This window comes from Oncorhynchus gorbuscha, linkage group LG06, assembly GCF_021184085.1.
Source record: "Oncorhynchus gorbuscha isolate QuinsamMale2020 ecotype Even-year linkage group LG06, OgorEven_v1.0, whole genome shotgun sequence".
Classification (NCBI taxonomy): domain Eukaryota; kingdom Metazoa; phylum Chordata; class Actinopteri; order Salmoniformes; family Salmonidae; genus Oncorhynchus; species Oncorhynchus gorbuscha.
Window position 1 is genome coordinate 14,139,613 of NC_060178.1, and position 16,727 is coordinate 14,156,339.

Sequence of the window (16,727 nt, forward strand, 5' to 3'; positions counted from 1 at the left end):
TTTCGACCGCTAGTCTCTTTCGACCGCTAGTCTCTTTCACCCGTTAGTCTCTTTCATCCCCTGACAACAAATTCTGACTTATTGAATAGATAATGCATTATCTTAGTGTTGGAAATGAATGTCTGGCAAACCATCCTTACATTGGCCGATTGCAGCAGTCATAACACAGTCCACACACTTATTCAGAAATTGAATGACTATTTATTCAGTCATTTACTAAGAATCTTACACTTTCTTCATATAGATCTGTAACATCTTGGAACCTGAAAGATCACTAAGGGGGCTTTCTGTTGTACGCTTGTTTGGGGTTTTATTGGTGCAAAAAGTATTATTATCAGGGTCTCAGTTGTAGCTTCATGATGATTTTTTTTGTATTTATTAAGCGACGGCAATGGCAACAGCTAGTCTTACTGGGGTTCGACACATAATGGAAATTACAGACAGAAGATTTTAAAATGTACATATATTTAAAAACATGAACATGTAGTGTGTATATCTATCAGTTACACATACATGTCGGTAAATGCACACAACAAGTAGGTCACATGGGGGAGAGGTGTTGTCTTGTGATGTGTTGCTTTATTTGTTTTTTGAAACCAGGTTTGCGGTTCACTTGCGCAATTTAAGATGGAAGGAAGTTCCATTCACTCATGGCTCTGTATAATACTGTACGTTTCCTTGAATTTGTTCTGGACCTGGAGACTGTGAAAAGACCCCTGGTAGCATGTCTGGTGAGGTACGTGTGTGTGTCAGTGCTCTTTGTAAGTTGACTATGCAAACAATTTGGAATTTCCAACACATTAATGTTTCTCATAAAAACAAGAAGTGACGCTGTCAGTCTTTGCTCAACTATTAGCCAAGAGAGACTGGCATGCATAGTATTAATATTAGCCCTCTGATTACAATGAAGAGCAAGACGTGCAGCTCTGTTCTGGGTCAGCTGCAACTTAACTAGGTCTTTCTTTGCAGCACTTGACCACATGACTGGACAATAATCAATAAAGGATCAAACTAGAGCCTGCGGTACATGCTTTGTGGAGTTTGGTGTCAAAAAGCAGACCTCTCCCCATCTTTACAACCATTGAATCTACACTATATAGACAGAAGTATGTGGACACCACTTCAAATTAGTGGATCTACCACCTGTTGCTGACAGATGTATATAATTGAGCACACAGCCATATAATATCCATAGACAAACATTGTCAGTAGAATGGCACAGAAGAGCACAGTGGCATTCAACGTAGCACAGACATAGGATGGAATCTTTCCAACATGTCAGTTCGTCAATGGTTTGCCCTGCTAGAGCTGCCCCGATCAACTGTAGGTGCTGTTATTATGAAGTGGAAACTTCTAGGAGCAATGACGATTCAGCCGCGAAGTGGTAGGCCACACAAGCTCACTGAACTGCCGAGTGCTGAAGTGCATAGCATTTAAAAATCGTCTGTCCTCAGTTGCAACACTCACTACTGAGTTCCAAACTGCCATTCGAGCAGCCGCACACAAGCCTAAGATCACCATAAGCAATGCCAAGTGTCAGCTGAAGTGGTGTAAAGGTCACCGCTATTGGACTCTGGGGCAGTGCAAACACATTCTCTGGAGTGATGAATCAAGTTTCACAACTTGGCAGTCCTTCGAATGAATCTGGCTTTGGCGGATGCCAGGAGATTGCTACCTACCCCAATTCATAGTGCCAACTGTAAAGTTTGGTGGAGGAGGAATAATAGTTTGGGGCTTTTTTAAATTGTCGGGCTAGGTCCCTGTGTTCCAGTGAATGGATATCGTAACACTACAGCATGCAATTACATTCTAGGCGATTCTGTGCTTCCAACTTTGTGGCAACAGTTTGGGGAAGGCCCTTTCCTGTTCCAGCATGACAATGCCCCCGTGCACAAAGCGAGGTCCAGACAGAAATGGTTAGTCGAGATCGGTGTGGAAGAACTTGACTGGCCTGCACAGAACACTGACCTCAACCCCATTGAACACTTTTTGGCTGAATCATTGACTGTGAGCCAGGCATAATTGCCACAACATCAGTGCCCGACCTCACTAATGCTCTTGTGGCTAAATCAAGCAAGTACCCTCAGTAATGTTCCAACATCTAATGGAAAGTCACCCCAGAAGAGTTGAGGTTGTTATAGCAGCAAAGAGGGGACCAACTCCATATGAATGACCATGGAATGAGATGTTGACGAACAGGCGTCCACATCAATTGGTCATCTGGTGTATGTATTTTGACAGTTTAAATTACTTAGTGCTATCTGAGATTGTAGTCTCCTTAACTTGTTCAACAACCACACCATTCATTTCCAGATTCAGCTGAGGTCTATAACTTAGGGAATGATTTGTACCAAATACAATGCTCTTAGTTGAAGAGATGTTCAGGACCAGTTTATTACTGGCCACCCATTCCAAAATTGTCTGCAACGCCTTGTTAATGGTTTCAGTAACTTCATTAGTTGTGGTTGCTAATGCGTATATGGTTAAATCATCAGCATACATGGACACAAATGCTTTGTTTTGTGCCAGTGGCAGGTCATTGGTAAAAATAGAAAAGAGTAGAGGGCCTAGAGAGCTGCCCTGCAGTACACCACACTTTACATGTTTGAAATTAGAGAAGCTTCCAATAAAGAAAACCGTCTGTGTTCTATTAGATAGATATCTCTGAATCCACAATATGGCATAGGCTGAAAAGCCTCAATACATGGTCAATGATATCAAAGGCTGCACTGAAATTTAACTGTACAGCTCCCACAATCTTCTTATAAACATTTATTTTAACCAATCATCCAGTCATTTGTGTCAGTACATTACATGTTTGAGTGCCCTTCTCTATAAACATGCTGAAAGTCTTTTGTTAATTTGTTTACAAAGAAATAGCATTGTATTTGGTCAAACACAATTGTTTTTGACAGGTCTGCTGTTAGAACCAGTAAAGGCTGCTTTACCACTCTTGGGTAGCGTAATGGCTTTGGCTTCCCTCCAGGCCTGAGGACAACTAATTTCCTCAAGGCTCAGATTGAAGATATGACAAATAGGAGTGGCTATAGAGTCAGCTACCATCCTCAGTAGCTGTCCGTCTATATTGTCAATACCATGAGGTTTGTCATTATTGATAGATCACTATTTTATCTCCCACACCAACTTTTGAAAATGTTAACTTACAATGCTTTTCTTTCGTTATAGTTTTTTCCTGCATTAGTACAATGTCTCATTGTTCATTAAAAAATATATATTTGGCAAGTCGGTTAAGAAAACAAATCGTATTTACAATGGCGGCTACACCGGCCAAACACAGACAACGCTGTGCGCCGCCCTATGGGACTCCCAACCACAGCCGGTCGTGACACCCTGGTTCGAATCCATGCTGTGTTAGTAGTGAGGCCTCTGGCACTGACATGAAGTGCCTTAGACCTCTGCTGTGACAATGTTGCGTTAGGAGGTAGGTGAAGGAATCAGGTGCAGGAGAGCAGAGATGTCTGAGATGAAGTGCCTTAGACCGCTGTAGGAGGTAGGTGAAGGAGTCATGCGCAGGAGAGCAGAGATGTCTGAGATGCGTACTTTTAATAGGCAAGTCCACCAAATACAAGTATGGCACAAACAAAAGTCAAACGCCCTCGACAACAGACACCCGTTACTCACGCAAGGAGGAACAAACAAAGCTCCTAAATAGCACACTCTTATTCAATGCATGAAACAAAAAATAGTGCAAAACCTCACCGAGCTACATCACAAAATAAAACAACCCCGCACAAACCTAGGCAGGCAACAGGGTAAATATATACACACAGAAATGAAGGCAAATGAAACCGGGTGTGAAATAACCAAAGACAAAACAAACAGAAAAGGAAAAAAGGATCGGTGATGTCTAGTAGGCCAGCGTCACCGAGCGCCGCCTGAACAGGGAGAGGAACTACCTTCGGTGGAAGTCGTGACAGCTGCAACTCGGGAGCCCCTTGTTGTTGGCATTTCCTGCTTAAGTTTGCCCATTTTGCCAATGAAATAATCATTAAAATAATTGGCAACATCAAATGGTTTTGTGATGAATAAGCCATCTGATTCGATGAAAGATGGAGTTGAATTTGTCTTTCTGACCATAATGTAATTTAAAGTACTCTAAAGTGTTTTCCCTACATTATTTATGTTATTGAACTTAGCTTCATAATACGGTTTCTGCTTCTTTTTGTTGAGTTTAGTCTCATAATTTCTAAATTTGCAGGAAGTCAGCCAATCAGATGTGCAGCCAGACGTATTAGCCACTCCTTTTGCCCCATCTCTTTCAACCATACAGTTTTTCAATTCCCCAACGATCCATGGGGCCTTAACAGTTCTAACAGTCAGTTTCTTAACAGGTGCATGTTTATCAATAATTGGAAGAAGCAATGTCATAAATTCATCAAGTGCAGCATCTGTATGGCCCTTACTGTTCACATCAAACCAACAAATATTTTTAACATTATCCACATAGGAGTCACAGCAAAAGATTTTATACACTTATACAGATTTTATACTCTTATACACTATTTTAGGCCCAGAATATGGAATGTTGTCTTTCCTGGATATAGCCACTATATTGTGATCACTGCATATAAATGTGTATGGATACTGCTATAGAACAAATTTAGAACAAAGAGTGCTGTGTACAGTTGAAGTCGGAAGTTTACATACACCTTAGCCAAATACATTTAAATTCAGTTTTCACAATTCCTGACATTTAACCCGAGTAAAAATTCCCTGTCTTAAGTCAGTTAGGATCAACACTTTATTTTAAGAATGTGAAATGTCAGAATAATAGTAGAGAGAATTATTTATTTCAGCTTTTATTTCCCTTCTGACTCATTCCCAGTGGGTCAGAAGTTTACATATACTCAATTAGTATTTGGTAGCAATGCCTTTGACTTTAACTTGGATCAAACGTTTGGGTCAAACGTTCCGGGTAGCCTTCCACCAGCGTCCCACAATAAATTGGGTGAATTTTGGCCCATTCCTCCTGGCAGAGCTGGTGTAACTGAGTCAGGTTTGTAGTACTCCTTGCTCGCACATGCTTTTTCAGTTCTGCCCACAATTTTTCTATGGGATTGAGGTCAGGGCTTTGTGATGGCCACTCCAATACCTTGACTTTGTTGTCCTTAAACCATTTTGCCACAACTTTGGAAGTATGCTTGGGGTCATTGTCCATCTGGAAGACCCATTTGTGACCAAGCTTTAACTTCCTGACTGATGTCTTGAGATTTTGCTTCAGTATATCCACATAATATTCCTACCTCATGATGCCATCTATTTTGTGAGGTCCACCAGTCCCTCCTGCAGCAAAGCACCCCCACAACATGATGCTGCCACCCCCGTTCTTCATGATTGGGAAGGTGTTCTTCGGCTTGCAAACACCCCTTTTTTCTCCAAACATAACGATGGTCGTTATGGCCAAACAGTTCTATTTTGGTTTCATCAGACCAGAGGACATTTCTCCAAAAAGTACAATCTTTGTCCCCATGTGCAGCAGTTGCAAACTGTAATCTAGCTTTTTTATGGAGGTTTTGGAGCAGTGGCTTCTTCCTTGCTTCACAAGGTCCTTTAATGTTGTTCTGGAATTGATTAGCACTTTTCGCACACAAGTACATTCATCTCTAGGACACAGAACGCGTCTCCTTCCTGAGTGGTATGACGTCTGCGTGGTCCCATGGTGTTTATACTTGCATACTATTGTTTGTACAGATGAACGTGGTACCTTCAGTCATTTTGAAATTGCTCCCAAGGATGAACCCGACATGGAGGTCTACCATTTTTTTCTGAGGTCTTGGCTGATTTCTTTTCATTTTCCCATGATGTCAAGCAAAGTGGCACTGAGTTTGAAGGTAGGCCTTGAAATACATCCACAGGTACACCTCCAATTGACTCAAATTACGTCAATTAGCCTATCAGAAAATTCTAAAGCCATGACATCATTTTCTGGATTTTTCCAAGCTGTTAAAGGCACAGTCAACTTAATGTATGGAAACCTCTGACCCACTGTAGTTGTGATACAGTGAATTATAAGTGAAATAAACAATTGTTGGTAAAATTACTTGTCATGCACAAAATACATGCCCTAACTGACATGCCAAAAGTATAGTTTGTTAACAAGAAATTTGTGGAGTGGTTGAAAAACAAGTTTTAATGACTCCAACCTAAGTGTATGTAAACTTTTGACTTCAACTGTATGTGGTGTTGAGGGGCAATGGGGGTGTTTGTGCTGGAGAATGCAACTTCATTACACTTGTATTGAGAAAGCTTACGAGACAGAGTTGATCTGTGTCATGCAGTGTTGGGCTTCATTAAGCCTCCTCTGCCATGCTGTGGCTGCGTTTACACTGCACTACCCACAGTTCTGCATTTGCACCACATACCAAAGTCCGAAGGGGTGATGGATAGGGCCCCACAGCTCCTAGGGGAGTAATAGCCTCCTAAAAACACACACACACACACACACACACACACACACACACACACACACACACACACACACACACACACACACACACACACACACACACACACACACACACACACACACACACACACACACACACACACACACACACACACACACACACACACACACACACACTCCGTAGGGGTGACAGCTAGGGCCCCACAGCTCCTAGTGGAGTAATGCACAATTGTGTTCTACATCACCCACTTAGTATGATATGTTATATCCTTTTTTGGGTTTGTCAACAAAATGGGTCACAGGCTAGCATTTGGTGTCATCGAAGGTCCTTTCAGATAACACAAGAGAACACACTGGCTTGGGTGGCAAGTCTGTATTGATAATAGAGTTTGCATTATTGGAAATTGATGTAAATTGATGTAAAAAATGTATCATTAGCCACTTGAAACAATGCTACTTAATATAATGTTTACATACCCTACATTACTCATCTCATATGTATATGTATATACTGTACTCTATATCACCTACTGCATCTTTATGTAATACATGTATCACTAGCCACTTTAAACTATGCCACTTTGTTTACATACCTTACATTACTCATCTCATATGTATATACTGTACTCGATACCATCTACTTCATCTTGCCTAAGCCGTTCTGTACCATCACTCATTCATATATCTTTATGTACATATTCTTTATCCCTTTACACTTGTGTGTATAAGGTAGTAGTTGTGGAATTGTTAAGTTAGATTACCTGTTGGTAATTACTGCATTGTCGGAACTAGAAGCACAAGCATTTCGCTACACTCGCATTAACATCTGCTAACCATGTGTATGTGACATATAAAATGTGATTTGATTTGATTTTGAGTTGTGAGCTTTGGAGACATGCTGCTACTGTAGCTTTCATCGACTTGTTAAAGCCCTGAATCGAGGTCATTCCTTCCACTAAGTTAATAGACTTGCTTTTTGAAATATATTTTACACTAATAAATTGCTTTCATTTGTGGCCCAAAATACTTTTATGTTTGTGCTGATTTAAACTGATACATCCTTTCCAATAGTAAAGTCTTACTGATTCCCCCATTTTTGTGTAAGCTTCAGCTAGTAGCCTAGCGGTAAAAGAGGTGAGCCAGCAACTGGAGGGTTACTAGTTCCAATCCCTGGTCAAAGAATTGAGATGCAAAGAAGTGAGCTAGTAACCGGAGGGTTGCTGGTGTGAAATCCTAGATACCATATCCTGCCGTTGTGCTCTTGAGCAAGGCATCCCCCACAACAGCAACGCCCAGTGTGGCAGCCTCCTGCACCTCTCCTAAACCTGTGTATGTACACTGAGTATACCAACAATTAAGAACACCTTTCTAATATTGAGTTGCAACCCCCTTTTGCCATCAGAACATCCTCAATTTGCTGGGGGAGGACTCTACAAGGTGTTTAAAGTGTTCCACAGGGATGCTGGCCAATGTTGACTCCAATGCTTCCCACAGTTGTGCCAATTTGGCTGGATGTCCTTTGAGTGGTGGACCATCCTTGATACACACAGGTAACTGTTGAATGTGAAAAACACAGCAGGGTTGCAGTTCTTGACACAAATCGGGGGCACCTGCTTGGCACCTACTACCATACCCTGTTCAAAGGCACTTAAATCTTTGGTCTTGCCCATTCACCCTCTGAATGGCACACATACACAATCCATTTCTCAGTTGTCTCAAGGCCTAACAATCCTTCTTTAACCTGTCTCCTCCCCTTCATTTAGACTGATTGAAATGACATCAATAACAGATTTTTTATTTTATTTTTATTTCACCTTTATTTAACCAGGTAGGCTAGTTGAGAACAAGTTCTCATTTGCAACTGCGACCTGGCCAAGATAAAGCATAGCAGTGTGAACAGACAACACAGAGTTACACATGGAGTAAACAATTAACAAGTCAATAACACAGTAGAAAAAAATGGGCAGTCTATATACAATGTGTGCAAAAGGCATGAGGAGGTAGGCGAATAATACAATTTTGCAGATTAACACTGGAGTGATAAATGATCAGATGGTCATGTACAGGTAGAGATATTGGTGTGCAAAAGAGCAGAAAAGTAAATAAATAAAAACAGTGTAAAAACAGTATGGGAATGAGGTAGGTGAAAATGGGTGGGCTATTTACCAATAGACTATGTACAGCTGCAGCGATCGGTTAGCTGCTCGGATAGCTGATGTTTGAAGTTGGTGAGGGAGATAAAAGTCTCCAACTTCAGCGATTTTTGCAGTTCGTTCCAGTCACAGGCAGCAGAGTACTGGAACGAAAGGCGGCCAAATGAGGTGTTGGCTTTAGGGATGATCAGTGAGATACACCTGCTGGAGCGCATGCTACGGATGGGTGTAGCCATCGTGATCATAGCTTTCACCTGGTCAGTCTATGTCATGGAAATAGCAGGTATTCTTAATGTTTTGTATACTCAGTGTTTGTATTTCGGAGGGCTTGGGTTAATAGCGGAAGTCAAATTTCAGTTGGACCTTGTGTGTAATTGACCAATAAAGTGATCTCCATCTTAATTGCTGTTGGTACTGATTCTAAATGAGCAAGTCAATCTCAAATGGATCTGGCACATTGCCTACTTTAATACATTTATCAGATATGACCCAAATATTGCTTGTGTTTTTCAGAACACTGCTGGTAATTTTGCACATGGAGCATTTCTTTAAAGCGGAGGCTCAATTCAATTTCCAATTCCTGAGAACATCTGACCACAGAACCCTGCCACCAGCAGAACCTGGGGTCTTGAATTCTCTCCGGTGAAATTACCCTACATTGACTGACTCTACAGTCTTGCTTGACAGGTCATCTTTTTCCAGAGGCAGCGTGGTGAAAAAAGCTGCTCATTCTATTACCTTCAGGTCCATGTCACAACCTTTCAAATGCTCTGGTCCCTCCACTTTATTAGGTTAGGGAACATTATTTTAATGCAGGTGTCCATTTTCTCCCAGGTGTATTAAAGTTCCCTAACCTCGGCTTCCTTCTGACCGTCTCAGTAAGCTGGAAGTTAATCAAGTCCAGTCACAAGGACATGGGTAAGACAAATCTCTTCCAACAGCATTTTATACAGATGGACATTGTGAATGATCAACTGCATTTCCAATGTATTTAACTGAAATTGATAATCTTAGGTTCCTGTGTGTCTTATTGTGAATGAGTGGGATTTGATTATGCCTAATCAAGTTACTTATTAAGAGAAGAGCCTATCTTCTATGTAAAACTACCTCATCCCCTGACAACAAATTTAGACTTGAACAGACCATTTTTTAAATGTATTTGACCTTTTATTTACACAGGTTTTTATCTCATTGAGGTAACATCTCTTTTCCAAGAGAGACCTGGTCCAATAGCAGCAGGGGGAACAACGTTTCAGACAAAACAACTTACATACACTAACACAACATTAAACAAAACTATAAACACACATACAGTACAACAATTATATATTACATTAAAAACACAAACATCTTGACTAAAAACAGCTGGCCTAAAAACAATTACACTCTTCTATGATATATACATTTACATTTACATTTAAGTCATTTAGCATCGATCAAGTGTTTAAACTCCACCAACGAAACTAGATCATTACATTTTAAAATGTTCAGGAGAGAATTCCAGGACCACAGAGCTAAGTAACTAAAACTATTTCTACCATGACCTGTTCAAATATTTTTAGAAGCAAATCAGAATGGGACCGTAATTGATATTTATTTACTGACCTGTCTAAAAAAGAACGGAGATAAAATGGCATTTTACCCAAAATGGCCTGATAAATCAGTGTATACCAGTGTTTAAGCCTACAATATGGCCTGATAAATCAGTGTATACCAGTATTTAAGCCTACAATATGGCCTGATAAATCAGTGTATACCAGTGTTTAAGCCTACAATATGGCCTGATAAATCAGTGTATACCAGTGTTTAAGCCTACAATATGGCCTGATAAATCAGTGTATACCAGTGTTTAAGCCTACAATATGGCCTGATAAATCAGTGTATACCAGTGTTTAAGCCTACAATATGGCCTGATAAATCAGTGTATACCAGTGTTTAAGCCTACAATATGGCCTGATAAATCAGTGTATACCAGTGTTTAAGCCTACAATACGGCCTGATAAATCAGTGTATACCAGTGTTTAAGCCTACGCAAGCTCAATGACGACCAGCTAACAGCGCTGTAGAGATCACAATGATGTGTTAGACATTTCTGATTTGTAATGAACCTGAGGGCTGTATGATATACTGAATCAAGTGCTCTCAGGGTAGTGGCTGAGGCCTGCATATATATAACATCACTACAATCTAAAACTGACAGTAATGTACATCGTACCAGCTCCTTCCTGGCCTCAAAAGAAAAACAAGCCTTATGCTGGTAATAAAATCCTATTTTCAGCTTGAGCTTCCTTATCAAGTTCTCTACATGCATAGTGAAGCTCAGCTTATCATCAACCCACACATGCAAATATTTGTACACTTTAACTTGCTCTATAGTATGTCCAGTCAATGTAGCAATGACATGATTTGTAACATGCCTGGCAATTGAAAATACCATGCATTTTGTTTTACTCAGCTTTAAATCATACAGATTCTGTTGTATGATGTTAAATGCTCTTTGGGCATTTTCAAAAGCTAAAGATAAACTACTACCACTTGAATAAAGAACAGTATCATCTGCATAAAATGAACATCCGCTGTTTCAATAAGATCCCCAATGTTGTTGATATACACAATGAACAACAGTGGGCCCAAATGCATTATTGCATCATAGTATTGGAAATGAATGTCTGGCAAACCATCCTCACATTAGCCAATTGCACCAGGTGTATCTGTATTATACAGGGCACTGTTAAAATGAAGGTTAAAAATAACATTTAAAGTCAAAAAAGAAGTCCACACATTTATTCAGAAGTTTAAATACTATTTATACAGTCATGTACTCAGAATATTACACTGTCAACCAAAACAGACGAATCTCCACATCATTCTTCATACCGATCTGTAACACCTTGAAACCTGCAAGATCAATAAGGGAGCTTTCTTTTGTACATTTGTTTGAGGTTTTATTGGTGAAAACGTACTAATATCAGAGTCTCAGTTGTAATCTCATGGTGAGAGAATTCTGAGTGTGTGGTGTTCAGGGGCAATGGGGGTGTTTGTGCTGGAGAATGCAACTTCATTACACTTGTATTGAGAAAGCTTACTAGACAGAGTTGATCTGTGTCATGCAGTGTATGGCTTCATTAAGCCTCCTCTGCCATGCTGTGGCTGCGTTTACACGGCACTTCCCACAGCGCTGCATTGGCACCACACATACCACACTCCGTAGGGGTGACGGCTAGGGCCCCACAGCTCCTCGTGGAGTAATGTCCTCTCAAACACACACACACACCACACTCCGTAGGGGTGACGGCTAGGGCCCCACAGCTCCTAGTGGAGTAATGGCCTCTCAAACACACACACTGCTCTCCACTCCATAAGGGAAACCGCACTCTGCTACAGTCAGCAACTCTCAGGGCTCCTGTACTGTAAATTGGGTAAGCATAAATGAAGGAGGCACCTCCAGCTTTAAGAATGCAGAATTAGGAGTGCCCCGCTGATACGTTGAGCATCTAACGGGTCTGGAGGTGAACCAAACTGCACACACCAGAGTTCAAGAGTTGAAGGGGTGCCTAGTGCTTGTGGAGGGGAAGGTGTCACAGTGGCTGATGAATCGGCATAATTCGGTTCTGCTGAGCTAAAGCTAAAGGATCTTGGATGGATGGAGGATCATCTGTCTTAATGGCTGCCTGGTGGACAATTTAGAGAGGATGGTCAGAGAGGAATTGGGAATGTAGGCAAGATTCCTCGCAAAACGAGGATGCCTAAGTAGATGATGTAATTTGAAAAGAAGAGAAGGGATTGGTCAATGTGCCCCCTTGGGTAAAATACTCTTGTACTTCAGACTCTTCTTTCATTTGTCTCTTTCCTGGTCCTAATCTAGGAGGCCAGACGGCACATATCATATTAAAGAGCCCTTCTCTCTTCCCCCAAGTAGAGGACGTTTCAGTGCATCTCTATCTGCAGCAATGTCCTACTTATGCACATCGAGCTAATTTACAGTGAGTGGAAAAGGGGTACCACTCAAACATTACACACCGCTATCTCAGGCCAGATCCTTTCACATCCCCTTAACTAATGCATAAGGACATACTTCATTAAAATGGTATAATATCTTGAAAATATCACTTAACCTTACTCAAACAGCATATCCCATAGTACTCCTTTTCAATTCATGAAATTAATGATATTGAGAAACGAGCATGTTAAGAATGATTCTCGCTCAATTGTTCTACTGTACCTCTCCTCATAGATGTTCTATTTCAAGAGGCTGACTCTGCATGTTGTTATTCTGCACGTTGTAACTCGGCACTCTGCATGTACTCTGCACGTTCTAACTCGGCACTCTGCATGTACTCTGCACGTTGTAACTCGGCACTCTGCATGTACTCTGCACGTTGTAACTCGGCACTCTGCATGTACTCTGCACGTTGTTACTCGGCACTCTGCATGTACTCTGCACGTTGTAACTCGGCACTCTGCATGTACTCTGCACGTTGTAACTCGGCACTCTGCATGTACTCTGCACGTTGTAACTCGGCACTCTGCATGTACTCTGCACGTTGTAACCCCATCCTCAAGGGGCTCATGAAAATCTCTAACTACAGTTAGACAAACTGAACGTTTCAGAAGCATCCTTCATCTCAGCTGCACGCACAAGACCATTCTGAGACTGGATTTGAGGAAAACTAGAGTAGAAAATGAACAAAGCTGAGTCTTTTGCGGAATACACAGAGGGAGACAGTGGATTGGGGATTGGAGTGATGGCGTTGTTTGCTTTTGAAATGACATGAGTCAGGATGTCTCTTAGTCCCTTGACAAATATGCCCAATCTGACAGAATGCACGCTGAGAATTTGCTGAGCTTTTAAGCAGATACCGTGTCAGAACAGTTCAAACATTGTTATTTCACACACCAAGTCATATTGAAAAAAAATTGCTCAAGGATGTGACAGTGGTGGACCAGTCAGTGACACAGCTTCTGAAACAGCTGTAACTTCACTTCAAGGCAATTTTCTGAAAGAGTATTCTACAATGTACTCAGTCTTTGATTGTTCCGTATTATAGCAGCTGCATTGTTACAAAAATGTATACTTTCTAAGAATATTCTTCTTAGATCAGCTTTATACAATAGTCATTGTTTGATTTGAAATGGTACAATTACTATGAGGTTACAGTGCAGACTGTCAGCTTGAATTTGAGGTTGTTTTCATCCATACCGGGTGAACCATTTTGAAATTACAACACTTGTTGTGGATTGTCCCCTCATTTTAGGGGAGCAAAAGTACAGGGACAAATTCACAGAAGTGCATTAAAGTAATAAAGCGTTAAGCATTTGGTCACATATTCCTACCACACAATGACAACATCAAGCTGGTGACGACACATTTATTGCACGCATTGGCTGTTTGTTTTGGTTGTGTTTCAGACTAGTTTGTTTCCAATAGAAATGAATAGTAAATCATGGATTGTGCCATTTTGGAGTCACTTTTATTGTAAATCAGAATTTCTCAACACTTCTACATTCATATGGGTGCTGCCATGGTGCTACGAATCATTCTGAATGAATCGTGAACAATACCAAGTGAGACAGCTAGACGCACAAATATCATACCTCCAAGACATTCATGTAGACGATTCTGTGGCATAGCGGAATTAACATGTCCTTAGATTATAATAAAGTACACACCACCAGCTGGTCGAGAGTTTCAAGTTCCTCAGTTTCCAGATCACTAAGGATCTATCATGGTCCACACACTCCAACACAGCAGTGAAGAGGGCACGACAACGCCTCTTCCCCCTCGGGACTTTGAAAAGATTTGGCAAGGGCCCTCAGATCCTCAAGACTCCAGCCAGCCAAGTCATAGACTGTTCTCTCTGCTACCGCAGGCCAAGCGGTACCTACGCACCAAGTCTGGAACCAACAGGACCTTAAACAGCTCATGCCCCGAAGCTATAAGACTGCTAAATAGTTAATCCGGGTAGCTATTTGCATTGACCATTTTTGCACGAACTTTGACTCATCATATACGCTGCTCCTACTGTTTATTATCTACCCTGTTGCCTGGTCACTTTATTCCTAGTTATACACACAGTGGACAGTTAATTAGGTTCACCCATCTATACTGAACAAAAATATAAAGAGTTGGTCCCATGTTTCATGACCTGAAATAAAATATCCCAGAAATGTTCCATATACACAAAAAAGCTAGTTTACATCCCTGTGAGTGAGTATTCATCCTTTGCCAAGACCCATCCAACTGACATCCACCTGGCATATCGAGAAGCTGATTAATCAGCATGATAATTACATAGGTGCACCTTGTGCTGGGGACAATAAAAGGCCACTAAAATGTGCAGTTTTGTCACACAACAATGCCACAGGTGTCTCAAGCTGTAAAGGAATGGGCAATTGGCATGCTGACAGCAGGAATGTCCACCAGAGCTGTTGCCAGATAATTGAATGTTAATTTCTCTACCGTAAGCTGCCTCTAGCATCGTTTTAGAGAATTTGGCAGTTTTTCCAACGGGCCTCACAGTTGCAGACCCCATGTAACCACGCCAGCCCAGGACCTCCACATCCAGCTTCTTCACATGCGGGATTGTCTGAGAACAGCCACCCGTTAAGCTGATGAAACTGTGGGTTTGTACAACCAAAGAATTTCTGTCAGAAACCAACTCAGGGAAGCTCATCTGCGTGCTCGTTGTGCTCGCCAGGGTCCTGACCTGACTGCAGTTTGGCATCGTAACAGACTTCGGTGGAGTTGGGGTTATAGTATGGACAGGCATAAGCTACAGACATCAAACACAATTGCATTTTATCGATGGCAATTTGAATGCACATAGATACCGTGATGATATCCTGAGGTGCATTGTTGTGCCATTCATCCGTTGCCATCGCCACGTCTCAGCGTGATAATGCCGTCATGCCGTCTGTACACAATTCCTGGAAGCTGAAAATGTCCCAGTTTTCCATGGCCTGCATACTCAGACATGTCATCCATTGAGCATGTTTGGGATGCTCTGGATCGATGTATACGGCAGCATGTTCCAGTTCATCGGACCATGCAATGTTTTTCAAATCAATTGTCCAGTGTTGTGATCGCGTGCCCACTGGAGCCACTTCTTTTTAGCTGATGGGAGTGAAACTCTGTGTGGTCGTCTGCTGCAAAAGCCCATCTATGACAAGGACCAATGAGTTGTGCGTTCTGAGATGCCGTTCTGCACACCACTGTTGTACTATGCCGCTATTTAACGGTTTGTGGTCTGCCTGTTAGCGGTTTGTGGTCTGCCTGTTAGCGGTTTGTGGTCTGCCTGTTAGCGGTTTGTGGTCTGCCTGTTAGCGGTTTGTGGTCTGCCTGTTAGCGCTTTGTGGTCTGCCTGTTAGCGCTTTGTGGTCTGCCTGTTAGCGGTTTGTGGTCTGCCTGTTAGCGCTTTGTGGTCTGCCTGTTAGCGCTTTGTGGTCTGCCTGTTAGCAGTTTGTGGTCTGCCTGTTAGCGTTTGTAGTCTGCCTGTTAGCTTGCACGATTCTTGCCATTTTCCTTCAACCTCTCATCAACGAGCGGCTGACTGGATGTTCATCAACGAGCGGCTGACTGGATGTTTTTGGTTTGTCTCACCAATCATGGTAAACCTACTGTAAACGACTCCAAGCCTGTTATGATCATCGGTTCCAGTATCTTAGAATAGTCCGGCCTCCTGGGCTGGGTCTACCGAATGTCATGCGTGAAAAGCCGGGAGGCCGGCCGTTTAAGATACTGGAACCTAGGATCATAACACATTCGGTGTCGCTTACAGTAGGTCTCTTGCTTTGCCTATTCTAACAGTAAATGAATACCTCAATGTCTGTCTGCCTGCGTTATGTAGCAAGCCATGGCCATGTAACTCACCGCCTGTAGGAGCGAACCATTTTTGGTGAACGAGGGGTGTACCTAAAACTGGCCACTGAGTGCATGTACATACCTACCTCAATTACCTCATGCCCTTGCACATCGAATCGGTACTGGTACCCTGTGTATATAGCCAAGATATCGTTACGCATTGTGCATTTATTCCTTGTGTTACTATTTTTCCATTTCTCCCCCTCTCTGCATTGTTGGGCCAGTAAGTAAGGATTACTGTTAGTCTACACCTATTGTTTACAAGGCATGTGACATACAAATTCAA